This window comes from Sphaerodactylus townsendi, linkage group LG14 (genome assembly GCF_021028975.2).
Source record: "Sphaerodactylus townsendi isolate TG3544 linkage group LG14, MPM_Stown_v2.3, whole genome shotgun sequence".
In the NCBI taxonomy this organism is placed as follows: Eukaryota; Metazoa; Chordata; class Lepidosauria; order Squamata; family Sphaerodactylidae; genus Sphaerodactylus; species Sphaerodactylus townsendi.
The window spans coordinates 22,115,298-22,142,811 of NC_059438.1; the positions used below are offsets into that span (position 1 = coordinate 22,115,298).

At 73.3% G+C, this 27,514-nt stretch overlaps 1 long non-coding RNA gene across 1 annotated transcript; it reads right to left on the minus strand.

Moving 5' to 3' along the window:
- On the minus strand, positions 1 to 27,312 carry LOC125443843. Its single transcript, XR_007246184.1, has 2 exons — positions 26,938 to 27,312; positions 1 to 565 (listed from the first exon to the last, which is right to left on the minus strand). It is a non-coding gene; the product is annotated as an uncharacterized LOC125443843 (long non-coding RNA).
- Positions 27,313 to 27,514: the final 202 nt, after the last annotated feature.

Below are 27,514 nucleotides of genomic sequence, written 5' to 3' on the forward strand. Positions count from 1 at the left end.
TTCATTTTAAAGTCTTTTTTTTTAATTGCTTGTTACAACTCTGGAATGTTGCTTCCATTGATGATTTATTCATGCTGAACAAAAGGATCAATTTTCACACCAGGCTCTATATATCTGTATACACTCATGCCACACATATGGAAACTGATAAAAGCCGTTCTGTTTCCTCAAAAAAGTTGAAGAATTTTTTTTCCTTTAAAGCATAACTGAATTGTACTAAGAAACTAAACAGTGCACTGGCAAAGGATGGTATCAATATTGATATTTTACCCTGAATGTTGTTAATGGTACACTGGCCACTCCTTTTCGTGTCGGCAGCTTTACGAACGACGATGAAGTGCTTATACTGTTCCAGATGTTCGGAGGTGCCTCGTGAGTCCAGAAACCCCTGGACACCTGCCTGCCAACATAGGTTGTAAATAATCACTTGCCAGTCGGCTATATGGCACCATAAAGGAACTATATATTCACAACACATGCGCTGGCTAATAAAAACGTTCGCAACAGCAATCCCTTCTGCGTGAATGACAGAGGTGTTTGGCTCTCCTGGTTACTGAAAACAAACCTGCAAAAAAGAGAGAAAGTGGTTTCAGGGACACAGTTCACTATTATTATGCACTACATGCGTCCCGTGGCAAAATTGCGCCCATTGAGAAAGTATCTTCCCCGCATTTCGGTTATTGTTATAATTTAGTTTTCAGGCTCCTCAGTCGAGAATGCCTTCGTAAACAAAGGATGTGTCGACCACAGCGGTGGAAATCTGGCAGGCTTGACATTCATGAGAATTAAGTACCCAAAAGGTCAAGAATGAATGCACATGTAAGGGCCAACAAATTCAATTGTTAACAGTCCATAACTAATAAAAAGTGTAGTATAAAAATATTTATGTCAGCCATTATAAACAACACACATATTTATGTCGGCTGTTATAAACAACACAAATAAACACAAATAAAGCCCTTCATAGCCTACATTACAAACATATTCATAAACTATTATAACACAGGAATAGAGGCAGGAATAGAAAGGAGAAGGCCTGTGTAAAAGTGGTATTGGAAAATAATTTCAGGTTAAGTGGACTCAAGGGTCCCTTCCACACATGCAGAACAATATACTTTCAATCCATTTTCACAATTGTGTGCAAATGGATTTTGCTATTTTGTACAGTAAAATCCAGCTGCGAAGTGCCTTGAAAGTGGATTGAAAGTGCATTATTCTGCAGGTGCGGAAGGGGCCAAGGTGACTCTTGTCAGATTTTAAAGGCAAGAGACAATGAAGTGGTTTGCCTGCTTCTATGTAGCCACCCTGGACTTCCTTAGTTGTCTCCCATCCAAATACGCTTAGCTTCCAAGAGCGGATGAGACTGGACTAACCTTGACTAAGGCCCCTTCCGCACACGCAAAATAACGCGTTTTCAAACCACTTTCACAACTGTTTGCAAGTGGATTTTGCTATTCCGCACAGCTTCAAAGAGCACTGAAAGCAGTTTGAAAGTGCATTATTCTGCATGTGCGGAATGAGCCTAACTCACCTTTATCCCCAGTAGGGGCCCAAAGCCGCTAACACTCTCCTCTCCTTTAGCCTCACAACAACCCTTTGAGGTAACCTAGGCTGAGAGCATATAACTAGCCTAAAATCAGTCAGTGAATTTCCATGCCAGAGGGGAGATTTGAAGCTGATCCTAGTACATCCTAACCACATCAAACTTCCAACTGCCGTGGTTGTTGATTTCCCTTCTTTCCTCCCAAGGAGGCTGATATCCCAAGCTTGTGGAAATCTCATTTTTCTCACTTGAGAAGACTTTGAAAGGCAAAGTAGCAGCTCCACATTTCTGCTGTTGGCTTGATTGAACAGATTGTGTTAATTGAGAGGAAAACAAAAAATTGATGTTTCAGCCTTAGGAGTCAACAGGGTCACTTGGCTAAGGTTTCTTATGTATGTATATACACACAAAGAGAGATACACACACACTCACGGAACTGCCTCAAACATTACAGCATGCAACAAAATAACAGTGCTAGAAAGATTGTTCCTCAGAACACAATAATTTTAATCTACCATTCAATACAACTGGTACTTTTGAGCTAAATATAGGACTATAATGGTGGACTTTCTGATAGCGTAGCCAGAGAAATATTTGACCCCGACTTTAATTGCAGGATGGACTAGCTGAAGGTCTATAATGTGGTTCCTGACACTAAAGATTTAGGTAGAGGGCACTTTTTCTCTGTGTCTTCTAGAAAGTTCTGAGGTAACTCACGTTGGTGAGGGAGCAAGCTGGTTTTTTGCTGCTGTAGAGACTAGGACCAGGAGTCATGGGCTCAAGGTGAAGGGAAAGAGATTCCACCTAAACATCAGGATGAGAAGAAGAAGAAGAAGAAAAAGAAGAAGAAGAAGAAGAAGAAGAAGAAGAAGAAGAAGAAGAAGAAGAAGAAGAAGAAGAAGAAGAAGAAGAAGAAGAAGAAGAAGAAGAAGAAGAAGAAGAAGAAGAAGAAGAAGAAGAAGAGGAAGAGGAAGAGGAGGAGGAGGAGGAGGAGGAGGAGGAGTTTGGATTTATATTCCCCCTTTCTCTCCTACAGGAGACTCAAAGGGGCTTACAATCTCCTTGCCCTTCCCTCCTCACAACAAACACCCTGTGAGGTGGGTGGGACTGAGAGACCTCCGAGAAGCTGTGACTAGCCCAAGGTCACCCAGCTGGCGTGTGTGGGAGTCCACAGGCTAATCTGAATTCCCCAGATAAGCCTCCACAGCTCAGGCGACAGAGCTGGGAATCAAACCCGGTTCCTCCAGATTAGATACACGAGCTCTTAACCTCCTACACCACTGCTGCTCCCTGTTCGGGCTGTTCGACAGGGCTGTTCGACAGGGAAATGCACTACCTCAGAGTGTGGTGGAGTCTCCCTCTTTGGAGGATTTTAAAGAGAGCTTGGATGGCCATCTGTCAGGGGTGCTTTGATTGTGTATTCCTGCATTGCAGGGGGTTGGACTTGATGGCCCTTGGGGTTTCTTCCAGCTCTATGGTTCTATTATTCTAACTTGGATGGTCTTTGTTTTTGCATGGATTTCCAGAGTCTTGGATCTAGACAGTGGCCTCTAAAAAGCAAAGGCTGAGGGTAAACTTAGGGTTAAGCAGCATATGATTTTTTAAACTTTATTGATAGCCCCCCCCTTTCTCCCCAAAGGATTTAGGGTATTACTCCATTTTATGCTTACAGCAACCTGTGATGTAAGTAGGTGAGGCAGAAAGTCTGTGCCCAACCCAAGGGCACTCAGCAAGCCAGCAGAATTGGAGTTTGTTCTAGACTTAAACTCCTAACCACTGTGCCATGCTAGCTTTCCATTTTAAGGGTCAGAGCACTTTTTCTTTTGGTTCTGGTGAACAGACTTTTCTCTGTGATACACCTCTGAAGATGCCAGCCACAGATGCAGGCGAAATGATAGGAACAAAATCCACCAGACCATGGCCACACAGCCCAGAAAACCCACAACAACCAGTTGAATCTGGCCGTGAAAGCCTTCGACAATACTTTTTCTTTTGTCCTTCTAGAAAGTCCTGAGACAACTGGGAAGTTTTTGCAACCTGGGCTTCATGACAGTTACAGGTAAAGGGGCTATTAGCCAAGCACTGGGCTATTATTGACTCACAGGCTGAGTCAACCCTGAGATGGCTACCTGAAATGGACTTCCACTGGGATTGAACTCAGGTTGTGAGCAGACCTTTGACTGCAGTACTTCAGTTTACCTGCCTGCGCCACGGAGCTCCTTCAGCAGAGTTATTTGGGCTCAAAAAGTGCACCAGTATGGATCAGGACTATGGTGTTGGGAAAGGGGGTGCTGACACTCCCATTCTATTTCCCCCAATAAAATAATTTCCCCAATAAAAATAAAGGTGCAGGGAAGAGACAGATACACATTTTGGGCAGGATCACACAAATCTGTTTGCTGCAGGTAACTAAATGCCTTTCATGATCATGGCTAAATTTAAAGCCAGACCTATAGAAGCGACGTCCAACTGTTATTAATTTCCTTGAAGAAGGCGTATGAATGACCTAAGTAAAAAAAAAAACCACTCGACTTATCAAATTGCCGCTCTGCTTTTGCCACAGGTACATACAGCTGCCTTATGCTGAGTCAAACCCTTAAACTGTCAAAACTATTGACCTGGTTGCCTTCTTTGTTACTCATAGACAATGTTTCTCCACCCACCCTGGACACTCCAACAGATATATATACTCCACTTGCTTTCCCAACATCAGATCCTCTGAAGATGCCAGCCACAGATGCAGGCAAAACGTCAGGAGAGAATGCTGCTAGAACACGGCCATACAGCCCGGAAACCACACGGCACCCCAGTGATTCCGGCCGTGAAAGCCTTCGACAATACATGTCAAAATTAGTATTGTCGACAGCTGGCTGACAGCTGCTCTCAGACGGACATCATCTACTACATGGAAACACTCCAAACCCAGATTTAAAACCACTGTTTAGGACTGCTTTGATCAGATGCTGTCCTGAATAAAAACCGTCTTCAACTGCCCCTTCAAAGGCCCCTTCCGCACATGCAGAATAATGCACTTTCAATCCACTTTCAGTGCACTTTGCAGCTGGGTTTTGCTGTGCGGAATAGCAAAATCCACTTGCAAACAATTGTGAAAGTGGATTGAAAGTGCATGTGTGGGAGGGGCTAAAGATCACAAGAAAGCAAGCCGGGTGCACCCCGTTGGGAGATTGTCCCACAGGGCTGTAGCCAAAAAGACCCTCTTTGGTTTGCCCACCAACCCAGCTTCTTTAATTGGGACAGCCAGGGGGGCTTCTTCCTGCAGTCTTGAGTCCCAGTGAGACAGGTGGGCTACACCTCACCTAAAAACAAACAGACAAATAACTTCGGACAGGGTTCCCAGACAAGCGTCCTAACATCAAATTCAGAATTAGGGGAGTGAGGATAATACGGAGAGTATGAAGGGACATTTTTCAGCCTGAGTTTTACACAGCTGCCGGAGGGCCTGGAAGGACTCGATCCCGCCGCCCGCGGCACGTTCTCCTGCGCAAGCGCCCCAGAGATGAGCTGGAATTGGCGATTCTCTGGTGTGGCGTAAAGTATGGGAGTTGTTTGCTCCGTCCCAGTTTCTTTGGAAAACCCTGCCCAGGACAGTGGGTTCTGATCCCCCAATTCAGGGGAGAGAATCTACCCGCCCCCGCCCCCCAGACACACACACACACTCACACACTTCCTAGGGGAAACGTTTCCCCTTATGCCTGTCCGCATGAAGTCAAAAGTCCTGAAAAGCTTGCATATCGATAGGGTTTCCTTCCGCAGGAGTTTGCTTTGGCTCATTCCGCACATGCAGAATAATGCACTTTCAAACTGCTTTCAATGCTCTTTGAAGCTGTGCGGAATGGCAAAATCCACTTGCAAACAGTTGTGAAAGTGGTTTGAAAACGTATTATTTTGCGTGTGAGGAAGGGGCCTTTGTCTGTTTGTCTGTCTGTCTGTCTGTCTGTCTGTCTGTCTGTCTGTGTGTGTTTGTTTGTTTGTTTGTTTGTTTGTTTGTTTGTTTGTTTGTTTGTTGGGGGTGGGGGGGGGGGGGGGTGGAGGGGGGGGGTAAGGGTTAGGGGGGGGGGGGGGGGGGGGTAGGGGGGGGGGGGGGGGTGGGAGGGTGGGGGAGGGGGGGGGGGGGGGGGGGGGGGGGGGGGGGGGGGGGGGGGGGGGGGGGGGTAGGGGGGGGGGGGGGAGGGGGGGGGGGGGAGTTGAGGGGTGGGGGGGGGGGAGGGGGGAGGGTGGGGGGGGGGGGGGGTGGGGGGGGGGGGGGGGGGGGGGGGGGGGGGGTGGGGGGGGGGGGGGGTGGGGGGGGGGGGGGGTGGGGGGGGGGGGGGGTGGGGGGGGGGGGGGGTGGGGGGGGGGGGGGGTGGGGGGGGGGGGGGGTGGGGGGGGGGGGGGGTGGGGGGGGGGGGGGGTGGGGGGGGGGGGGGGTGGGGGGGGGGGGGGGTGGGGGGGGGGGGGGGTGGGGGGGGGGGGGGGTGGGGGGGGGGGGGGGTGGGGGGGGGGGGGGGTGGGGGGGGGGGGGGGTGGGGGGGGGGGGGGGTGGGGGGGGGGGGGGGTGGGGGGGGGGGGGGGTGGGGGGGGGGGGGGGTGGGGGGGGGGGGGGGTGGGGGGGGGGGGGGGTGGGGGGGGGGGGGGGTGGGGGGGGGGGGGGGTGGGGGGGGGGGGGGGTGGGGGGGGGGGGGGGTGGGGGGGGGGGGGGGTGGGGGGGGGGGGGGGTGGGGGGGGGGGGGGGTGGGGGGGGGGGGGGGTGGGGGGGGGGGGGGGTGGGGGGGGGGGGGGGTGGGGGGGGGGGGGGGTGGGGGGGGGGGGGGGTGGGGGGGGGGGGGGGTGGGGGGGGGGGGGGGTGGGGGGGGGGGGGGGTGGGGGGGGGGGGGGGTGGGGGGGGGGGGGGGTGGGGGGGGGGGGGGGTGGGGGGGGGGGGGGGTGGGGGGGGGGGGGGGTGGGGGGGGGGGGGGGTGGGGGGGGGGGGGGGTGGGGGGGGGGGGGGGTGGGGGGGGGGGGGGGTGGGGGGGGGGGGGGGTGGGGGGGGGGGGGGGTGGGGGGGGGGGGGGGTGGGGGGGGGGGGGGGTGGGGGGGGGGGGGGGTGGGGGGGGGGGGGGGTGGGGGGGGGGGGGGGTGGGGGGGGGGGGGGGTGGGGGGGGGGGGGGGTGGGGGGGGGGGGGGGTGGGGGGGGGGGGGGGTGGGGGGGGGGGGGGGTGGGGGGGGGGGGGGGTGGGGGGGGGGGGGGGTGGGGGGGGGGGGGGGTGGGGGGGGGGGGGGGTGGGGGGGGGGGGGGGTGGGGGGGGGGGGGGGTGGGGGGGGGGGGGGGTGGGGGGGGGGGGGGGTGGGGGGGGGGGGGGGTGGGGGGGGGGGGGGGTGGGGGGGGGGGGGGGTGGGGGGGGGGGGGGGTGGGGGGGGGGGGGGGTGGGGGGGGGGGGGGGTGGGGGGGGGGGGGGGTGGGGGGGGGGGGGGGTGGGGGGGGGGGGGGGTGGGGGGGGGGGGGGGTGGGGGGGGGGGGGGGTGGGGGGGGGGGGGGGTGGGGGGGGGGGGGGGTGGGGGGGGGGGGGGGTGGGGGGGGGGGGGGGTGGGGGGGGGGGGGGGTGGGGGGGGGGGGGGGTGGGGGGGGGGGGGGGTGGGGGGGGGGGGGGGTGGGGGGGGGGGGGGGTGGGGGGGGGGGGGGGTGGGGGGGGGGGGGGGTGGGGGGGGGGGGGGGTGGGGGGGGGGGGGGGTGGGGGGGGGGGGGGGTGGGGGGGGGGGGGGGTGGGGGGGGGGGGGGGTGGGGGGGGGGGGGGGTGGGGGGGGGGGGGGGTGGGGGGGGGGGGGGGTGGGGGGGGGGGGGGGTGGGGGGGGGGGGGGGTGGGGGGGGGGGGGGGTGGGGGGGGGGGGGGGTGGGGGGGGGGGGGGGTGGGGGGGGGGGGGGGTGGGGGGGGGGGGGGGTGGGGGGGGGGGGGGGTGGGGGGGGGGGGGGGTGGGGGGGGGGGGGGGTGGGGGGGGGGGGGGGTGGGGGGGGGGGGGGGTGGGGGGGGGGGGGGGTGGGGGGGGGGGGGGGTGGGGGGGGGGGGGGGTGGGGGGGGGGGGGGGTGGGGGGGGGGGGGGGTGGGGGGGGGGGGGGGTGGGGGGGGGGGGGGGTGGGGGGGGGGGGGGGTGGGGGGGGGGGGGGGTGGGGGGGGGGGGGGGTGGGGGGGGGGGGGGGTGGGGGGGGGGGGGGGTGGGGGGGGGGGGGGGTGGGGGGGGGGGGGGGTGGGGGGGGGGGGGGGTGGGGGGGGGGGGGGGTGGGGGGGGGGGGGGGTGGGGGGGGGGGGGGGTGGGGGGGGGGGGGGGTGGGGGGGGGGGGGGGTGGGGGGGGGGGGGGGTGGGGGGGGGGGGGGGTGGGGGGGGGGGGGGGTGGGGGGGGGGGGGGGTGGGGGGGGGGGGGGGTGGGGGGGGGGGGGGGTGGGGGGGGGGGGGGGTGGGGGGGGGGGGGGGTGGGGGGGGGGGGGGGTGGGGGGGGGGGGGGGTGGGGGGGGGGGGGGGTGGGGGGGGGGGGGGGTGGGGGGGGGGGGGGGTGGGGGGGGGGGGGGGTGGGGGGGGGGGGGGGTGGGGGGGGGGGGGGGTGGGGGGGGGGGGGGGTGGGGGGGGGGGGGGGTGGGGGGGGGGGGGGGTGGGGGGGGGGGGGGGTGGGGGGGGGGGGGGGTGGGGGGGGGGGGGGGTGGGGGGGGGGGGGGGTGGGGGGGGGGGGGGGTGGGGGGGGGGGGGGGTGGGGGGGGGGGGGGGTGGGGGGGGGGGGGGGTGGGGGGGGGGGGGGGTGGGGGGGGGGGGGGGTGGGGGGGGGGGGGGGTGGGGGGGGGGGGGGGTGGGGGGGGGGGGGGGTGGGGGGGGGGGGGGGTGGGGGGGGGGGGGGGTGGGGGGGGGGGGGGGTGGGGGGGGGGGGGGGTGGGGGGGGGGGGGGGTGGGGGGGGGGGGGGGTGGGGGGGGGGGGGGGTGGGGGGGGGGGGGGGTGGGGGGGGGGGGGGGTGGGGGGGGGGGGGGGTGGGGGGGGGGGGGGGTGGGGGGGGGGGGGGGTGGGGGGGGGGGGGGGTGGGGGGGGGGGGGGGTGGGGGGGGGGGGGGGTGGGGGGGGGGGGGGGTGGGGGGGGGGGGGGGTGGGGGGGGGGGGGGGTGGGGGGGGGGGGGGGTGGGGGGGGGGGGGGGTGGGGGGGGGGGGGGGTGGGGGGGGGGGGGGGTGGGGGGGGGGGGGGGTGGGGGGGGGGGGGGGTGGGGGGGGGGGGGGGTGGGGGGGGGGGGGGGTGGGGGGGGGGGGGGGTGGGGGGGGGGGGGGGTGGGGGGGGGGGGGGGTGGGGGGGGGGGGGGGTGGGGGGGGGGGGGGGTGGGGGGGGGGGGGGGTGGGGGGGGGGGGGGGTGGGGGGGGGGGGGGGTGGGGGGGGGGGGGGGTGGGGGGGGGGGGGGGTGGGGGGGGGGGGGGGTGGGGGGGGGGGGGGGTGGGGGGGGGGGGGGGTGGGGGGGGGGGGGGGTGGGGGGGGGGGGGGGTGGGGGGGGGGGGGGGTGGGGGGGGGGGGGGGTGGGGGGGGGGGGGGGTGGGGGGGGGGGGGGGTGGGGGGGGGGGGGGGTGGGGGGGGGGGGGGGTGGGGGGGGGGGGGGGTGGGGGGGGGGGGGGGTGGGGGGGGGGGGGGGTGGGGGGGGGGGGGGGTGGGGGGGGGGGGGGGTGGGGGGGGGGGGGGGTGGGGGGGGGGGGGGGTGGGGGGGGGGGGGGGTGGGGGGGGGGGGGGGTGGGGGGGGGGGGGGGTGGGGGGGGGGGGGGGTGGGGGGGGGGGGGGGTGGGGGGGGGGGGGGGTGGGGGGGGGGGGGGGTGGGGGGGGGGGGGGGTGGGGGGGGGGGGGGGTGGGGGGGGGGGGGGGTGGGGGGGGGGGGGGGTGGGGGGGGGGGGGGGTGGGGGGGGGGGGGGGTGGGGGGGGGGGGGGGTGGGGGGGGGGGGGGGTGGGGGGGGGGGGGGGTGGGGGGGGGGGGGGGTGGGGGGGGGGGGGGGTGGGGGGGGGGGGGGGTGGGGGGGGGGGGGGGTGGGGGGGGGGGGGGGTGGGGGGGGGGGGGGGTGGGGGGGGGGGGGGGTGGGGGGGGGGGGGGGTGGGGGGGGGGGGGGGTGGGGGGGGGGGGGGGTGGGGGGGGGGGGGGGTGGGGGGGGGGGGGGGTGGGGGGGGGGGGGGGTGGGGGGGGGGGGGGGTGGGGGGGGGGGGGGGTGGGGGGGGGGGGGGGTGGGGGGGGGGGGGGGTGGGGGGGGGGGGGGGTGGGGGGGGGGGGGGGTGGGGGGGGGGGGGGGTGGGGGGGGGGGGGGGTGGGGGGGGGGGGGGGTGGGGGGGGGGGGGGGTGGGGGGGGGGGGGGGTGGGGGGGGGGGGGGGTGGGGGGGGGGGGGGGTGGGGGGGGGGGGGGGTGGGGGGGGGGGGGGGTGGGGGGGGGGGGGGGTGGGGGGGGGGGGGGGTGGGGGGGGGGGGGGGTGGGGGGGGGGGGGGGTGGGGGGGGGGGGGGGTGGGGGGGGGGGGGGGTGGGGGGGGGGGGGGGTGGGGGGGGGGGGGGGTGGGGGGGGGGGGGGGTGGGGGGGGGGGGGGGTGGGGGGGGGGGGGGGTGGGGGGGGGGGGGGGTGGGGGGGGGGGGGGGTGGGGGGGGGGGGGGGTGGGGGGGGGGGGGGGTGGGGGGGGGGGGGGGTGGGGGGGGGGGGGGGTGGGGGGGGGGGGGGGTGGGGGGGGGGGGGGGTGGGGGGGGGGGGGGGTGGGGGGGGGGGGGGGTGGGGGGGGGGGGGGGTGGGGGGGGGGGGGGGTGGGGGGGGGGGGGGGTGGGGGGGGGGGGGGGTGGGGGGGGGGGGGGGTGGGGGGGGGGGGGGGTGGGGGGGGGGGGGGGTGGGGGGGGGGGGGGGTGGGGGGGGGGGGGGGTGGGGGGGGGGGGGGGTGGGGGGGGGGGGGGGTGGGGGGGGGGGGGGGTGGGGGGGGGGGGGGGTGGGGGGGGGGGGGGGTGGGGGGGGGGGGGGGTGGGGGGGGGGGGGGGTGGGGGGGGGGGGGGGTGGGGGGGGGGGGGGGTGGGGGGGGGGGGGGGTGGGGGGGGGGGGGGGTGGGGGGGGGGGGGGGTGGGGGGGGGGGGGGGTGGGGGGGGGGGGGGGTGGGGGGGGGGGGGGGTGGGGGGGGGGGGGGGTGGGGGGGGGGGGGGGTGGGGGGGGGGGGGGGTGGGGGGGGGGGGGGGTGGGGGGGGGGGGGGGTGGGGGGGGGGGGGGGTGGGGGGGGGGGGGGGTGGGGGGGGGGGGGGGTGGGGGGGGGGGGGGGTGGGGGGGGGGGGGGGTGGGGGGGGGGGGGGGTGGGGGGGGGGGGGGGTGGGGGGGGGGGGGGGTGGGGGGGGGGGGGGGTGGGGGGGGGGGGGGGTGGGGGGGGGGGGGGGTGGGGGGGGGGGGGGGTGGGGGGGGGGGGGGGTGGGGGGGGGGGGGGGTGGGGGGGGGGGGGGGTGGGGGGGGGGGGGGGTGGGGGGGGGGGGGGGTGGGGGGGGGGGGGGGTGGGGGGGGGGGGGGGTGGGGGGGGGGGGGGGTGGGGGGGGGGGGGGGTGGGGGGGGGGGGGGGTGGGGGGGGGGGGGGGTGGGGGGGGGGGGGGGTGGGGGGGGGGGGGGGTGGGGGGGGGGGGGGGTGGGGGGGGGGGGGGGTGGGGGGGGGGGGGGGTGGGGGGGGGGGGGGGTGGGGGGGGGGGGGGGTGGGGGGGGGGGGGGGTGGGGGGGGGGGGGGGTGGGGGGGGGGGGGGGTGGGGGGGGGGGGGGGTGGGGGGGGGGGGGGGTGGGGGGGGGGGGGGGTGGGGGGGGGGGGGGGTGGGGGGGGGGGGGGGTGGGGGGGGGGGGGGGTGGGGGGGGGGGGGGGTGGGGGGGGGGGGGGGTGGGGGGGGGGGGGGGTGGGGGGGGGGGGGGGTGGGGGGGGGGGGGGGTGGGGGGGGGGGGGGGTGGGGGGGGGGGGGGGTGGGGGGGGGGGGGGGTGGGGGGGGGGGGGGGTGGGGGGGGGGGGGGGTGGGGGGGGGGGGGGGTGGGGGGGGGGGGGGGTGGGGGGGGGGGGGGGTGGGGGGGGGGGGGGGTGGGGGGGGGGGGGGGTGGGGGGGGGGGGGGGTGGGGGGGGGGGGGGGTGGGGGGGGGGGGGGGTGGGGGGGGGGGGGGGTGGGGGGGGGGGGGGGTGGGGGGGGGGGGGGGTGGGGGGGGGGGGGGGTGGGGGGGGGGGGGGGTGGGGGGGGGGGGGGGTGGGGGGGGGGGGGGGTGGGGGGGGGGGGGGGTGGGGGGGGGGGGGGGTGGGGGGGGGGGGGGGTGGGGGGGGGGGGGGGTGGGGGGGGGGGGGGGTGGGGGGGGGGGGGGGTGGGGGGGGGGGGGGGTGGGGGGGGGGGGGGGTGGGGGGGGGGGGGGGTGGGGGGGGGGGGGGGTGGGGGGGGGGGGGGGTGGGGGGGGGGGGGGGTGGGGGGGGGGGGGGGTGGGGGGGGGGGGGGGTGGGGGGGGGGGGGGGTGGGGGGGGGGGGGGGTGGGGGGGGGGGGGGGTGGGGGGGGGGGGGGGTGGGGGGGGGGGGGGGTGGGGGGGGGGGGGGGTGGGGGGGGGGGGGGGTGGGGGGGGGGGGGGGTGGGGGGGGGGGGGGGTGGGGGGGGGGGGGGGTGGGGGGGGGGGGGGGTGGGGGGGGGGGGGGGTGGGGGGGGGGGGGGGTGGGGGGGGGGGGGGGTGGGGGGGGGGGGGGGTGGGGGGGGGGGGGGGTGGGGGGGGGGGGGGGTGGGGGGGGGGGGGGGTGGGGGGGGGGGGGGGTGGGGGGGGGGGGGGGTGGGGGGGGGGGGGGGTGGGGGGGGGGGGGGGTGGGGGGGGGGGGGGGTGGGGGGGGGGGGGGGTGGGGGGGGGGGGGGGTGGGGGGGGGGGGGGGTGGGGGGGGGGGGGGGTGGGGGGGGGGGGGGGTGGGGGGGGGGGGGGGTGGGGGGGGGGGGGGGTGGGGGGGGGGGGGGGTGGGGGGGGGGGGGGGTGGGGGGGGGGGGGGGTGGGGGGGGGGGGGGGTGGGGGGGGGGGGGGGTGGGGGGGGGGGGGGGTGGGGGGGGGGGGGGGTGGGGGGGGGGGGGGGTGGGGGGGGGGGGGGGTGGGGGGGGGGGGGGGTGGGGGGGGGGGGGGGTGGGGGGGGGGGGGGGTGGGGGGGGGGGGGGGTGGGGGGGGGGGGGGGTGGGGGGGGGGGGGGGTGGGGGGGGGGGGGGGTGGGGGGGGGGGGGGGTGGGGGGGGGGGGGGGTGGGGGGGGGGGGGGGTGGGGGGGGGGGGGGGTGGGGGGGGGGGGGGGTGGGGGGGGGGGGGGGTGGGGGGGGGGGGGGGTGGGGGGGGGGGGGGGTGGGGGGGGGGGGGGGTGGGGGGGGGGGGGGGTGGGGGGGGGGGGGGGTGGGGGGGGGGGGGGGTGGGGGGGGGGGGGGGTGGGGGGGGGGGGGGGTGGGGGGGGGGGGGGGTGGGGGGGGGGGGGGGTGGGGGGGGGGGGGGGTGGGGGGGGGGGGGGGTGGGGGGGGGGGGGGGTGGGGGGGGGGGGGGGTGGGGGGGGGGGGGGGTGGGGGGGGGGGGGGGTGGGGGGGGGGGGGGGTGGGGGGGGGGGGGGGTGGGGGGGGGGGGGGGTGGGGGGGGGGGGGGGTGGGGGGGGGGGGGGGTGGGGGGGGGGGGGGGTGGGGGGGGGGGGGGGTGGGGGGGGGGGGGGGTGGGGGGGGGGGGGGGTGGGGGGGGGGGGGGGTGGGGGGGGGGGGGGGTGGGGGGGGGGGGGGGTGGGGGGGGGGGGGGGTGGGGGGGGGGGGGGGTGGGGGGGGGGGGGGGTGGGGGGGGGGGGGGGTGGGGGGGGGGGGGGGTGGGGGGGGGGGGGGGTGGGGGGGGGGGGGGGTGGGGGGGGGGGGGGGTGGGGGGGGGGGGGGGTGGGGGGGGGGGGGGGTGGGGGGGGGGGGGGGTGGGGGGGGGGGGGGGTGGGGGGGGGGGGGGGTGGGGGGGGGGGGGGGTGGGGGGGGGGGGGGGTGGGGGGGGGGGGGGGTGGGGGGGGGGGGGGGTGGGGGGGGGGGGGGGTGGGGGGGGGGGGGGGTGGGGGGGGGGGGGGGTGGGGGGGGGGGGGGGTGGGGGGGGGGGGGGGTGGGGGGGGGGGGGGGTGGGGGGGGGGGGGGGTGGGGGGGGGGGGGGGTGGGGGGGGGGGGGGGTGGGGGGGGGGGGGGGTGGGGGGGGGGGGGGGTGGGGGGGGGGGGGGGTGGGGGGGGGGGGGGGTGGGGGGGGGGGGGGGTGGGGGGGGGGGGGGGTGGGGGGGGGGGGGGGTGGGGGGGGGGGGGGGTGGGGGGGGGGGGGGGTGGGGGGGGGGGGGGGTGGGGGGGGGGGGGGGTGGGGGGGGGGGGGGGTGGGGGGGGGGGGGGGTGGGGGGGGGGGGGGGTGGGGGGGGGGGGGGGTGGGGGGGGGGGGGGGTGGGGGGGGGGGGGGGTGGGGGGGGGGGGGGGTGGGGGGGGGGGGGGGTGGGGGGGGGGGGGGGTGGGGGGGGGGGGGGGTGGGGGGGGGGGGGGGTGGGGGGGGGGGGGGGTGGGGGGGGGGGGGGGTGGGGGGGGGGGGGGGTGGGGGGGGGGGGGGGTGGGGGGGGGGGGGGGTGGGGGGGGGGGGGGGTGGGGGGGGGGGGGGGTGGGGGGGGGGGGGGGTGGGGGGGGGGGGGGGTGGGGGGGGGGGGGGGTGGGGGGGGGGGGGGGTGGGGGGGGGGGGGGGTGGGGGGGGGGGGGGGTGGGGGGGGGGGGGGGTGGGGGGGGGGGGGGGTGGGGGGGGGGGGGGGTGGGGGGGGGGGGGGGTGGGGGGGGGGGGGGGTGGGGGGGGGGGGGGGTGGGGGGGGGGGGGGGTGGGGGGGGGGGGGGGTGGGGGGGGGGGGGGGTGGGGGGGGGGGGGGGTGGGGGGGGGGGGGGGTGGGGGGGGGGGGGGGTGGGGGGGGGGGGGGGTGGGGGGGGGGGGGGGTGGGGGGGGGGGGGGGTGGGGGGGGGGGGGGGTGGGGGGGGGGGGGGGTGGGGGGGGGGGGGGGTGGGGGGGGGGGGGGGTGGGGGGGGGGGGGGGTGGGGGGGGGGGGGGGTGGGGGGGGGGGGGGGTGGGGGGGGGGGGGGGTGGGGGGGGGGGGGGGTGGGGGGGGGGGGGGGTGGGGGGGGGGGGGGGTGGGGGGGGGGGGGGGTGGGGGGGGGGGGGGGTGGGGGGGGGGGGGGGTGGGGGGGGGGGGGGGTGGGGGGGGGGGGGGGTGGGGGGGGGGGGGGGTGGGGGGGGGGGGGGGTGGGGGGGGGGGGGGGTGGGGGGGGGGGGGGGTGGGGGGGGGGGGGGGTGGGGGGGGGGGGGGGTGGGGGGGGGGGGGGGTGGGGGGGGGGGGGGGTGGGGGGGGGGGGGGGTGGGGGGGGGGGGGGGTGGGGGGGGGGGGGGGTGGGGGGGGGGGGGGGTGGGGGGGGGGGGGGGTGGGGGGGGGGGGGGGTGGGGGGGGGGGGGGGTGGGGGGGGGGGGGGGTGGGGGGGGGGGGGGGTGGGGGGGGGGGGGGGTGGGGGGGGGGGGGGGTGGGGGGGGGGGGGGGTGGGGGGGGGGGGGGGTGGGGGGGGGGGGGGGTGGGGGGGGGGGGGGGTGGGGGGGGGGGGGGGTGGGGGGGGGGGGGGGTGGGGGGGGGGGGGGGTGGGGGGGGGGGGGGGTGGGGGGGGGGGGGGGTGGGGGGGGGGGGGGGTGGGGGGGGGGGGGGGTGGGGGGGGGGGGGGGTGGGGGGGGGGGGGGGTGGGGGGGGGGGGGGGTGGGGGGGGGGGGGGGTGGGGGGGGGGGGGGGTGGGGGGGGGGGGGGGTGGGGGGGGGGGGGGGTGGGGGGGGGGGGGGGTGGGGGGGGGGGGGGGTGGGGGGGGGGGGGGGTGGGGGGGGGGGGGGGTGGGGGGGGGGGGGGGTGGGGGGGGGGGGGGGTGGGGGGGGGGGGGGGTGGGGGGGGGGGGGGGTGGGGGGGGGGGGGGGTGGGGGGGGGGGGGGGTGGGGGGGGGGGGGGGTGGGGGGGGGGGGGGGTGGGGGGGGGGGGGGGTGGGGGGGGGGGGGGGTGGGGGGGGGGGGGGGTGGGGGGGGGGGGGGGTGGGGGGGGGGGGGGGTGGGGGGGGGGGGGGGTGGGGGGGGGGGGGGGTGGGGGGGGGGGGGGGTGGGGGGGGGGGGGGGTGGGGGGGGGGGGGGGTGGGGGGGGGGGGGGGTGGGGGGGGGGGGGGGTGGGGGGGGGGGGGGGTGGGGGGGGGGGGGGGTGGGGGGGGGGGGGGGTGGGGGGGGGGGGGGGTGGGGGGGGGGGGGGGTGGGGGGGGGGGGGGGTGGGGGGGGGGGGGGGTGGGGGGGGGGGGGGGTGGGGGGGGGGGGGGGTGGGGGGGGGGGGGGGTGGGGGGGGGGGGGGGTGGGGGGGGGGGGGGGTGGGGGGGGGGGGGGGTGGGGGGGGGGGGGGGTGGGGGGGGGGGGGGGTGGGGGGGGGGGGGGGTGGGGGGGGGGGGGGGTGGGGGGGGGGGGGGGTGGGGGGGGGGGGGGGTGGGGGGGGGGGGGGGTGGGGGGGGGGGGGGGTGGGGGGGGGGGGGGGTGGGGGGGGGGGGGGGTGGGGGGGGGGGGGGGTGGGGGGGGGGGGGGGTGGGGGGGGGGGGGGGTGGGGGGGGGGGGGGGTGGGGGGGGGGGGGGGTGGGGGGGGGGGGGGGTGGGGGGGGGGGGGGGTGGGGGGGGGGGGGGGTGGGGGGGGGGGGGGGTGGGGGGGGGGGGGGGTGGGGGGGGGGGGGGGTGGGGGGGGGGGGGGGTGGGGGGGGGGGGGGGTGGGGGGGGGGGGGGGTGGGGGGGGGGGGGGGTGGGGGGGGGGGGGGGTGGGGGGGGGGGGGGGTGGGGGGGGGGGGGGGTGGGGGGGGGGGGGGGTGGGGGGGGGGGGGGGTGGGGGGGGGGGGGGGTGGGGGGGGGGGGGGGTGGGGGGGGGGGGGGGTGGGGGGGGGGGGGGGTGGGGGGGGGGGGGGGTGGGGGGGGGGGGGGGTGGGGGGGGGGGGGGGTGGGGGGGGGGGGGGGTGGGGGGGGGGGGGGGTGGGGGGGGGGGGGGGTGGGGGGGGGGGGGGGTGGGGGGGGGGGGGGGTGGGGGGGGGGGGGGGTGGGGGGGGGGGGGGGTGGGGGGGGGGGGGGGTGGGGGGGGGGGGGGGTGGGGGGGGGGGGGGGTGGGGGGGGGGGGGGGTGGGGGGGGGGGGGGGTGGGGGGGGGGGGGGGTGGGGGGGGGGGGGGGTGGGGGGGGGGGGGGGTGGGGGGGGGGGGGGGTGGGGGGGGGGGGGGGTGGGGGGGGGGGGGGGTGGGGGGGGGGGGGGGTGGGGGGGGGGGGGGGTGGGGGGGGGGGGGGGTGGGGGGGGGGGGGGGTGGGGGGGGGGGGGGGTGGGGGGGGGGGGGGGTGGGGGGGGGGGGGGGTGGGGGGGGGGGGGGGTGGGGGGGGGGGGGGGTGGGGGGGGGGGGGGGTGGGGGGGGGGGGGGGTGGGGGGGGGGGGGGGTGGGGGGGGGGGGGGGTGGGGGGGGGGGGGGGTGGGGGGGGGGGGGGGTGGGGGGGGGGGGGGGTGGGGGGGGGGGGGGGTGGGGGGGGGGGGGGGTGGGGGGGGGGGGGGGTGGGGGGGGGGGGGGGTGGGGGGGGGGGGGGGTGGGGGGGGGGGGGGGTGGGGGGGGGGGGGGGTGGGGGGGGGGGGGGGTGGGGGGGGGGGGGGGTGGGGGGGGGGGGGGGTGGGGGGGGGGGGGGGTGGGGGGGGGGGGGGGTGGGGGGGGGGGGGGGTGGGGGGGGGGGGGGGTGGGGGGGGGGGGGGGTGGGGGGGGGGGGGGGTGGGGGGGGGGGGGGGTGGGGGGGGGGGGGGGTGGGGGGGGGGGGGGGTGGGGGGGGGGGGGGGTGGGGGGGGGGGGGGGTGGGGGGGGGGGGGGGTGGGGGGGGGGGGGGGTGGGGGGGGGGGGGGGTGGGGGGGGGGGGGGGTGGGGGGGGGGGGGGGTGGGGGGGGGGGGGGGTGGGGGGGGGGGGGGGTGGGGGGGGGGGGGGGTGGGGGGGGGGGGGGGTGGGGGGGGGGGGGGGTGGGGGGGGGGGGGGGTGGGGGGGGGGGGGGGTGGGGGGGGGGGGGGGTGGGGGGGGGGGGGGGTGGGGGGGGGGGGGGGTGGGGGGGGGGGGGGGTGGGGGGGGGGGGGGGTGGGGGGGGGGGGGGGTGGGGGGGGGGGGGGGTGGGGGGGGGGGGGGGTGGGGGGGGGGGGGGGTGGGGGGGGGGGGGGGTGGGGGGGGGGGGGGGTGGGGGGGGGGGGGGGTGGGGGGGGGGGGGGGTGGGGGGGGGGGGGGGTGGGGGGGGGGGGGGGTGGGGGGGGGGGGGGGTGGGGGGGGGGGGGGGTGGGGGGGGGGGGGGGTGGGGGGGGGGGGGGGTGGGGGGGGGGGGGGGTGGGGGGGGGGGGGGGTGGGGGGGGGGGGGGGTGGGGGGGGGGGGGGGTGGGGGGGGGGGGGGGTGGGGGGGGGGGGGGGTGGGGGGGGGGGGGGGTGGGGGGGGGGGGGGGTGGGGGGGGGGGGGGGTGGGGGGGGGGGGGGGTGGGGGGGGGGGGGGGTGGGGGGGGGGGGGGGTGGGGGGGGGGGGGGGTGGGGGGGGGGGGGGGTGGGGGGGGGGGGGGGTGGGGGGGGGGGGGGGTGGGGGGGGGGGGGGGTGGGGGGGGGGGGGGGTGGGGGGGGGGGGGGGTGGGGGGGGGGGGGGGTGGGGGGGGGGGGGGGTGGGGGGGGGGGGGGGTGGGGGGGGGGGGGGGTGGGGGGGGGGGGGGGTGGGGGGGGGGGGGGGTGGGGGGGGGGGGGGGTGGGGGGGGGGGGGGGTGGGGGGGGGGGGGGGTGGGGGGGGGGGGGGGTGGGGGGGGGGGGGGGTGGGGGGGGGGGGGGGTGGGGGGGGGGGGGGGTGGGGGGGGGGGGGGGTGGGGGGGGGGGGGGGTGGGGGGGGGGGGGGGTGGGGGGGGGGGGGGGTGGGGGGGGGGGGGGGTGGGGGGGGGGGGGGGTGGGGGGGGGGGGGGGTGGGGGGGGGGGGGGGTGGGGGGGGGGGGGGGTGGGGGGGGGGGGGGGTGGGGGGGGGGGGGGGTGGGGGGGGGGGGGGGTGGGGGGGGGGGGGGGTGGGGGGGGGGGGGGGTGGGGGGGGGGGGGGGTGGGGGGGGGGGGGGGTGGGGGGGGGGGGGGGTGGGGGGGGGGGGGGGTGGGGGGGGGGGGGGGTGGGGGGGGGGGGGGGTGGGGGGGGGGGGGGGTGGGGGGGGGGGGGGGTGGGGGGGGGGGGGGGTGGGGGGGGGGGGGGGTGGGGGGGGGGGGGGGTGGGGGGGGGGGGGGGTGGGGGGGGGGGGGGGTGGGGGGGGGGGGGGGTGGGGGGGGGGGGGGGTGGGGGGGGGGGGGGGTGGGGGGGGGGGGGGGTGGGGGGGGGGGGGGGTGGGGGGGGGGGGGGGTGGGGGGGGGGGGGGGTGGGGGGGGGGGGGGGTGGGGGGGGGGGGGGGTGGGGGGGGGGGGGGGTGGGGGGGGGGGGGGGTGGGGGGGGGGGGGGGTGGGGGGGGGGGGGGGTGGGGGGGGGGGGGGGTGGGGGGGGGGGGGGGTGGGGGGGGGGGGGGGTGGGGGGGGGGGGGGGTGGGGGGGGGGGGGGGTGGGGGGGGGGGGGGGTGGGGGGGGGGGGGGGTGGGGGGGGGGGGGGGTGGGGGGGGGGGGGGGTGGGGGGGGGGGGGGGTGGGGGGGGGGGGGGGTGGGGGGGGGGGGGGGTGGGGGGGGGGGGGGGTGGGGGGGGGGGGGGGTGGGGGGGGGGGGGGGTGGGGGGGGGGGGGGGTGGGGGGGGGGGGGGGTGGGGGGGGGGGGGGGTGGGGGGGGGGGGGGGTGGGGGGGGGGGGGGGTGGGGGGGGGGGGGGGTGGGGGGGGGGGGGGGTGGGGGGGGGGGGGGGTGGGGGGGGGGGGGGGTGGGGGGGGGGGGGGGTGGGGGGGGGGGGGGGTGGGGGGGGGGGGGGGTGGGGGGGGGGGGGGGTGGGGGGGGGGGGGGGTGGGGGGGGGGGGGGGTGGGGGGGGGGGGGGGTGGGGGGGGGGGGGGGTGGGGGGGGGGGGGGGTGGGGGGGGGGGGGGGTGGGGGGGGGGGGGGGTGGGGGGGGGGGGGGGTGGGGGGGGGGGGGGGTGGGGGGGGGGGGGGGTGGGGGGGGGGGGGGGTGGGGGGGGGGGGGGGTGGGGGGGGGGGGGGGTGGGGGGGGGGGGGGGTGGGGGGGGGGGGGGGTGGGGGGGGGGGGGGGTGGGGGGGGGGGGGGGTGGGGGGGGGGGGGGGTGGGGGGGGGGGGGGGTGGGGGGGGGGGGGGGTGGGGGGGGGGGGGGGTGGGGGGGGGGGGGGGTGGGGGGGGGGGGGGGTGGGGGGGGGGGGGGGTGGGGGGGGGGGGGGGTGGGGGGGGGGGGGGGTGGGGGGGGGGGGGGGTGGGGGGGGGGGGGGGTGGGGGGGGGGGGGGGTGGGGGGGGGGGGGGGTGGGGGGGGGGGGGGGTGGGGGGGGGGGGGGGTGGGGGGGGGGGGGGGTGGGGGGGGGGGGGGGTGGGGGGGGGGGGGGGTGGGGGGGGGGGGGGGTGGGGGGGGGGGGGGGTGGGGGGGGGGGGGGGTGGGGGGGGGGGGGGGTGGGGGGGGGGGGGGGTGGGGGGGGGGGGGGGTGGGGGGGGGGGGGGGTGGGGGGGGGGGGGGGTGGGGGGGGGGGGGGGTGGGGGGGGGGGGGGGTGGGGGGGGGGGGGGGTGGGGGGGGGGGGGGGTGGGGGGGGGGGGGGGTGGGGGGGGGGGGGGGTGGGGGGGGGGGGGGGTGGGGGGGGGGGGGGGTGGGGGGGGGGGGGGGTGGGGGGGGGGGGGGGTGGGGGGGGGGGGGGGTGGGGGGGGGGGGGGGTGGGGGGGGGGGGGGGTGGGGGGGGGGGGGGGTGGGGGGGGGGGGGGGTGGGGGGGGGGGGGGGTGGGGGGGGGGGGGGGTGGGGGGGGGGGGGGGTGGGGGGGGGGGGGGGTGGGGGGGGGGGGGGGTGGGGGGGGGGGGGGGTGGGGGGGGGGGGGGGTGGGGGGGGGGGGGGGTGGGGGGGGGGGGGGGTGGGGGGGGGGGGGGGTGATTCTTCTTCTTCTCCTCCTTCTTCTTCTCCTCCTTCTCCTCCTCCTTCTCCTTCTCCTCCTTCTCCTTCTCCGTCTCCTTCTTCTCCTCCTTCTCCTCCTCCTTCTCCTCCTCCTCCTTCTCTTCTCTTCTCCTTCTCCTCCTCCTCCTTCTCCTTCTCCTTCTCCTTCTCCTTCTCCTCCTTCTCCTCCTTCTCCTTCTCCTTCTCCTTCTCCTCCTTCTCCTTCTCCTTCTCCTTCTCCTTCTCCTCCTTCTTCTTCTTCTTCTTCTTCTTCTTCTTCTTCTTCTTCTTCTTCTTCTTCTTCTTCTTCTTCTTCTTCTTCTGCTGCTGCTGCTGCTTCTTGTGCTCGCTAGAACTGGCCTATACCTCTCCATCTGGAGTTCGTGGATGTGTGTGCATGCTTTTTGGGGGGGGGGGAGGTGACCATGGTCTTTTTATAACCTCACCCCACCCCCAGCGCACAGAAGTCCAGTTGCACAGAATGCTTGCTCAGGATCAGGCCAAGGTAGGGCGGAGTAGAGATCCACATCCACAGCTTGCCGAGAGCCCAGGTTAGCATGCGTTTCTCTTGATTTGCAAGAGCCTGAAAAAGATCACTTGAAGGCCTCTTCCGCACACGCAGAATAATGCACTTTCAATCCACTTTTACAACTGTTTGCAAGTGGATTGAAAGTGGATTATTCTGCCCGTGCAAAAGGGGCCCAGCTGGCTCTATTGCCTCTGGATCCCTGTCTTTCTCGCACCCACTGGCCTGTTCAAAATGCAAGTCGTTTTTTAATTCGCAATTTAAAAGTCAGAGAGCTCAGACAGAGCGCGGACTGGCTACTGGGGAAACATCTCTTAAAGGAAGACTCAAAAGAGCTCCAAAACACCAGCAACGCCCCAGAACCGTCCCTTCCGTTCCGCCCCACTCCTTCGACAAAGGGGTCTCGGAGTGCCAACCTGCCGGAACTGGACGTGGGGGACCCAGTTTCAAATTGAAGCCCTGTTCCTTAAGAGGGGCTTTGGCAAGATAGCCGGGTAAACACTGCAGGGCTGTCGGGAGGATAAAAATCATCGCCAGACGATGCCTATCAAAAGCACGAGGGTGCTGCCCAGTTTTGGGGACCGCAGAGGAAGGCCGGTTTTCTACCACCCAAAATAAAATAAAATAGCAAAAAAATAAAGTAACCCTTTCGCTCCCAGCCCCGCTGTCGGATTCTTCCCTCCCTCTCATGAAGGCTGCAACGAGATGCTTGCAATGCTTACTTCTCTGGGATTTCCTCCTGAGTCGACCCACTTTGCCTTGCGCTACCAGAGAAGCAGGGGGCTTCTCTCCCCCGAGCAGGGCCCTTGTCGCCCTCCGAGGCCGCCGTTGGATCAGGCCCTGTCATCTAAACGCCTGCAACCGGCTTACCTGCGCAGGTGCGCACCTGGCCCGGACCTCCCTGCAGACGTTCGAGGCAGCCTGACCTCCTGGGGAGGGGCGGGGGGGGGTTTCCGGATCCAACCCCTAAACAGCGCGATCCTATCCAGAGTGACTCCGCTCTAAGGCAAACGAAACCCGTGGCTTTAGAGCGGGGCGATTCTGCACTGGATCGCCCTGCGCGTCTAGTAGCGCCTCCCGGACAACGCGCCTCTGCTGGGCCTCCCCCCCAAGGTGCTCAGGGACCCAACTTGGGAGAGGCCCCTGCCAAAATCCGTCCGGCCCTTCCTGGCTTCAGCCTTTCCCCCCCCCCCCCTCTCCTGTTTGCAAACTTCTTGTCAACACCTTGAAGTCGGAAAGCCCCCCTTTCCCCCCCCCCCCATTGCTTTTGCAAGATAAAATAGCTTAACAGTCACTCGACGGGACGGCGTCGCTCGACGCGCGCGCTTCTTTTCCCTCCCTTGCGTAAACGTGTAGGGATCGCTTCGCCAAGCACTGGGGAGACGGGTAAGTAGTGCGACCCAGAGGCGGGAGGGGTGGGACGGAGGGGGGGTTGTTCGTGATGGGCTCCTGGTGTTAATGAAAACCAGGGGTGGCGAGTGGGGACGCGCGTCTGCCTCTGTCCGCCCCGTGGGTGGTCTGACCTTTGATAAACACGAGGGGCCTCTTTGCAAAGTAGCGCTCTCCCCCCCCCCACCCCGCCGCCCCTTCGCCTGCAAAGTCTGCTTTTGACAATGCGAGCCAGATACATTTCCAGCCTCGGATTACAACCCCCCCTCCCTCAACCCCTCCCCCCTTTTTTCTCTTTCTAGCTAAAACTCTTTCGCTTAAGCAATTAGCTAGTAAAAATACCTGCGGGGAAGGAAGAAAGCTTGTCTGGGGGACTCTTTTAGCACAAAATCTCTCCGGGAGGGGGGGGGAAGAGGGCCAGAGAAACGTGGGAGGCGGGTTGATTGGGATTTCCTATTTATTTCGATTTGGCGGGGGGGAGAAATGTTTGGCGTCTCTCCATTCATCGGACAGGGTCTCCGCTGGACCCAATGCAAACCCTGCAGCAGCGGCTCCCCCCCCCCCACCTCGCCCAGCGGCACCCATGTATAAATACACAGGAATAAAATTGTCCCATCTGGAAAAATAAATGCAGGCCGCCCCACCACCAAGCACCCCCATCCCTAGAATCAATGGGAGGTTTTTCACCCAGATTTTTTTGCCACCGTGGATTCCGCACAGCGTATTTACCAAAAGGGAAAACGGGTTCAATATGATGTGCGGAACGAAACCGAGGCTCCTTTCTCCCCCATTTCCCCCGCTGTCTGGAAGCCGAGATGTCCCAAGGACAATTACTATGAAGAAAGGTTCGGATCTGGGGGTGGATTTGCTCACGAGTAGGTGGGCATCTCAGGATGGACACGGGGTAGCCCATACCTCCCCTCCCCTCCCCCTGCCCCACAACCACTAGTGAAATCGGATCCCACCTTGTTTGCTTCCGGAGATTTGTATTTCTTACAGAGGCTCCTTCCGCACGTGCAGAATGATGCACTTTCAATCCACTTTCAATCCACTTTGCAGCTGGATTTTACTGTGCCGAATAGCAGCAAAATCCACTTGCAAACAATTGTGAAAGTGGACTGAAAGTGCATTATTCTGTATGTACGGAAGGGGTGGGACACACAACAACTCACAACGCTTACCTCCGAGTAGGCCCTTTAACTGCTCCAGAAAAACCCTGCTATGGCTGACTTCTTGGTGCATTTTCCTGTGGAGGAACTTACTCCTGGGTAAACAAGGATAGCATCTAAACACTTCTGCCCCTTGTTAGAAACTGGTTTCTGAGGGCTGTTATCTGCCAACTTCGCTGTGCCAACTTCAGAGCAAATAAACTATTATAGCTCTCTTTTTAAAAAGACACTGAAGTGTATCAGAAACCTCGCAGATCCCCCGGGAGTTTTGCAAACATCAAGACAGAGGCTTGTTTCTGCCCCCAGAAAGTGACAGTGGAAATGTGGTATTGATTATCAATCGATTATTATATTAATAACGGAAGGAGTTGCCTTGAATTTCAGCTGCAAGCGCGCACACCCGCTTTTTCAATACCCTTGAAGCCGGAGGAGAGGAATGTGGGTTAGAAATGGCCTGGTTTTGAGCTATCAGTGGTAAATAAGATTTAAATTAGTTTTCAGAGTCCCTCGGCTCTAGGGGACCCAGCGATTAAGTTAGCAAGCCGGAAAGGGACTGTAGTGGGTGGCAGATTTTTGAGAAGGGCGGGGGGGGGGTGATTGAGACGTGATCGACTATCTCCCTCTTCTCCCCCCCCCTCCTTCCAGATTTCAGGCAGCGCAGCGATTTGGAATCGCTTTGATTTCCAGTAGAAAAGACCCCAAACCAATGCCACCCACCTTCAGCGAATCCAGCTGTGGTTGGATCTTGCCTGCGGTTGGATCCTGCCGTAGGATCCTGCCGTTTGGGAAACCTAGGCTGATTCCGCATGGGCCAAAACCAGCAGTGTGAAAACGGTGTGAAAACGGTGTAAAATGGTTTAAAACGGTGTAAAAGGATTATACTGTTTTCACACCGTTTTCACACTGCTGTTTTGAGCCCATGCGGAATCAGCCCTAGTGTTGGAGCTCCTGGAACAACTGAGCCAGAACCCGGGAATCCACAGGTTTTCCTTCCAACTGACACCCCCCCCCCCCAAATCTGTTTTCAGTTCTTCATGGTTTTGGACACCCCGACTTTCCCCCTAAATGCTGAACTGGGACATCATGGCAATCTCCGCTCGATAAAAGAGAAAAGTCCAACAACTTCTTAGGCTCATTCCGCACATGCAGAATAATGCACTTTCAAACTGCTTTCAGTGCTCTTTGAAGCTGTGCGGAATAGCAAAATCCACTTGCAAACAGTTGTGAAAGTGGTTTGAAAATGCATTATTTTACATGTGCGGAAGGGGCCTTCGAGAAGTTCCACAAATTCTTAACAGAAGACCTGCAAACAACTGCAGTTAGAGCTGCACGTGGGAACCTGGCCCCAAAACGGAGGTTGGAAGAAACAGGCACTGGGAAGAGACCATTTTAGCTTTGAATTGCAAACGGGCCCGGTTGGGGAACCTCTTTTTCTGTTACGCAAATAGTCTCCGATCCGCATTGCAAAGGTTGTTTTGTTTACACGTCCCTTCCTGAATAACAACGGCAAATCGAATCGCTTCTTACTATGATAGTCTGCTTATGATTTATGATCGCAGACATCCGAGGGCCCAAGAAAATGATTCGGGATTTGGAAAGGCGCCGGTTCCAACCAGACCTTGGCCACTACCAACAGCCCTCTAAGGTAGCCCAGGTCTAGAATGCCAGGCCTACCTTGGCGGGATGTTGTTAGAATGGCTGCGACAGCATTTGGAAGGCCCCTTCCACACATGCAGAATAATGCACTTTCAATCCGCTTTGCAGCTGTGCAGAATGGCAAAATTTACCTGCAAACAATTGTGAAACTGGATTGAAAGTGCATTATTATGCATGTGTGGAAGGGGCTGGAGGGAATCTGGAACACCCAGGCTCAGATCCCCGCTGACCAGGGAAGGGCGCTCTGCTCGAGCAACCTCACAAGATTGTTGTGGGATAAAACGGAGGAGAGGGAAATGATGTGAGCCGCTTTGAAGACTCCATTGGGAATGAAAAAATGAAAAATTAAAGTAAATGAAAATGGCACTCCGCAAAGCAGTGATTGCACCCAAGGAGTTTAGTCTAACGTCGCAGTCCTGGATAGATCTAGCCAGAAGGTTGCTCCAGTCTACTGGATGGGACTTACTCCCGGGGAAGTGTTTTTTTAGGATTACACTGTGAATCACTTGTCTGTAGCCAATGCACTCCCTGCGGTCCTTCAAGGCTTTGAAGAGCCGAGAGATAACAGAGAAAGTTCCCATCAACACCAAAGGCGCGCTGGGGCAGATGGAGGCATTGGGGGGGGGAGGGGTATTTCCCAGGGGTTCTCTAGAGACAAGCACGCAACCCCCACCCACCCCCCTTCCAAAGCGCTCTGCCCAACATGTCACGGGGTGGATCATTTTTGGGGGCACCGTGATAGGTCGGTCGCGGGCTGTCAGCTCCCCTCCTGGCTATTTCTAATCAAATGCCTCCCCCCCCCAAAAAAAAAAAAAAATTCCGGAGACCAACCTCAGAACTAGCTGAGCTTTGCGGCCCTGATCCGTAGCGCACGAACCTCACCCAAGCGGTGCAAGTCCACGCAATGAAACTGGTGCAGGAGATTTTCCCCACGGATCGCGCCCAGGATAATCTCCTAGAGGTCTTAATGGGGCGGGGGGGGTGTCTATGGGCGATTATATTTCCCCCTTCCCCGCCGGCCCTTTACTCTCTTTCTGCCTCTCTATCGGCCAATTCCGCAGTAAACTGGCAACCTGGAAAACGACCCCTGCCCCTCCCCCCACTTCTACTTTTATCGGAGGGGAGGGGAGAAGAAAAGAGAGTGGGGAGTGGGCGACAAATGCGGCTTCTGGGGTCGCTCTCACCGACGTGTCAGGCGCCCGGGAGACTGGGGGAGAGCCGCTCGCCAGTCGCCTTCACAGGGGGATTCCGAAACCAGATCGGAATCTCGCTTTTCTTTTAAAAGGTATTAAGTGGGAGCCATAATGTTCAAAAGGCATTTAAAAGGGAGCCAGCGCGAGGGAGGGGGGGCGGTACAAGGGCGAGGGGGGGGTCCCTTTCCTACAGGAGTGCGCTTTGGGGAAAGAAAAGGGGTCGCGCCCTTGGTTTTGTAGGCCTTTCTCCTTTTGGAGAATTTCAAGAAGAAACAGGCAGCCTGTGGGGTTTGGACCCCTGGGACCCCAAAGGAAACTCTGTCTGCCCCCACCGCCAAGGCCCAACCTCATCCACACGTGCACAGGGCAAGGGGGGCATTTGGGACACGCATTTAAACCCAAAACATCTGGAAGGGACTTACCTTGGCACTCCAGTTCGAGGCCCGACAGCGATGAAAAAAATTCTCCCAGGACGTTGTTGGGGTTTTAAAAGGGTTTTTTTTAAAAAAAAAAAAAAACAAAGATGGGAAGTAGCAGAGAGCCTGTTGAAAAAATTAAATTAGAGCCCCCCTGTTTTGTGGGGAGAGAGGAACGTTTGGGGTGCCAAGGTACTCCGGATAATTTATCCAAGGAGGTCCAGGCCTAATTTCCCCCCCCGCACAAAATGTTTGGGACCCAATAGGACTTCTTGGGTGGGGAAGGGGGGGGGAGAGGAAAGAGATAGGGAGCCACCCCTCAAGGAAGCCGCCATAACGGCTGCGGGACACTGAGGAGAAGCCGGGACGTTTTCTTTTTATTCCAGAAGGCCCACGACGGTGTTTACGTTTCCGCAATATAAACATCCCGCCTCTCGGCCTTGTCTATATTATATCTCGCCACGGAATCAGAAGCCAGATTCGCAAGCGGGGTGCCGTCGGGGGGATCCCCTGGCCTTCGGGCGATCCGGGAGACCCTTTGCAGAGGGGGGGGCGGTGGGCGCGAGCAAATGAAGACCCTGAC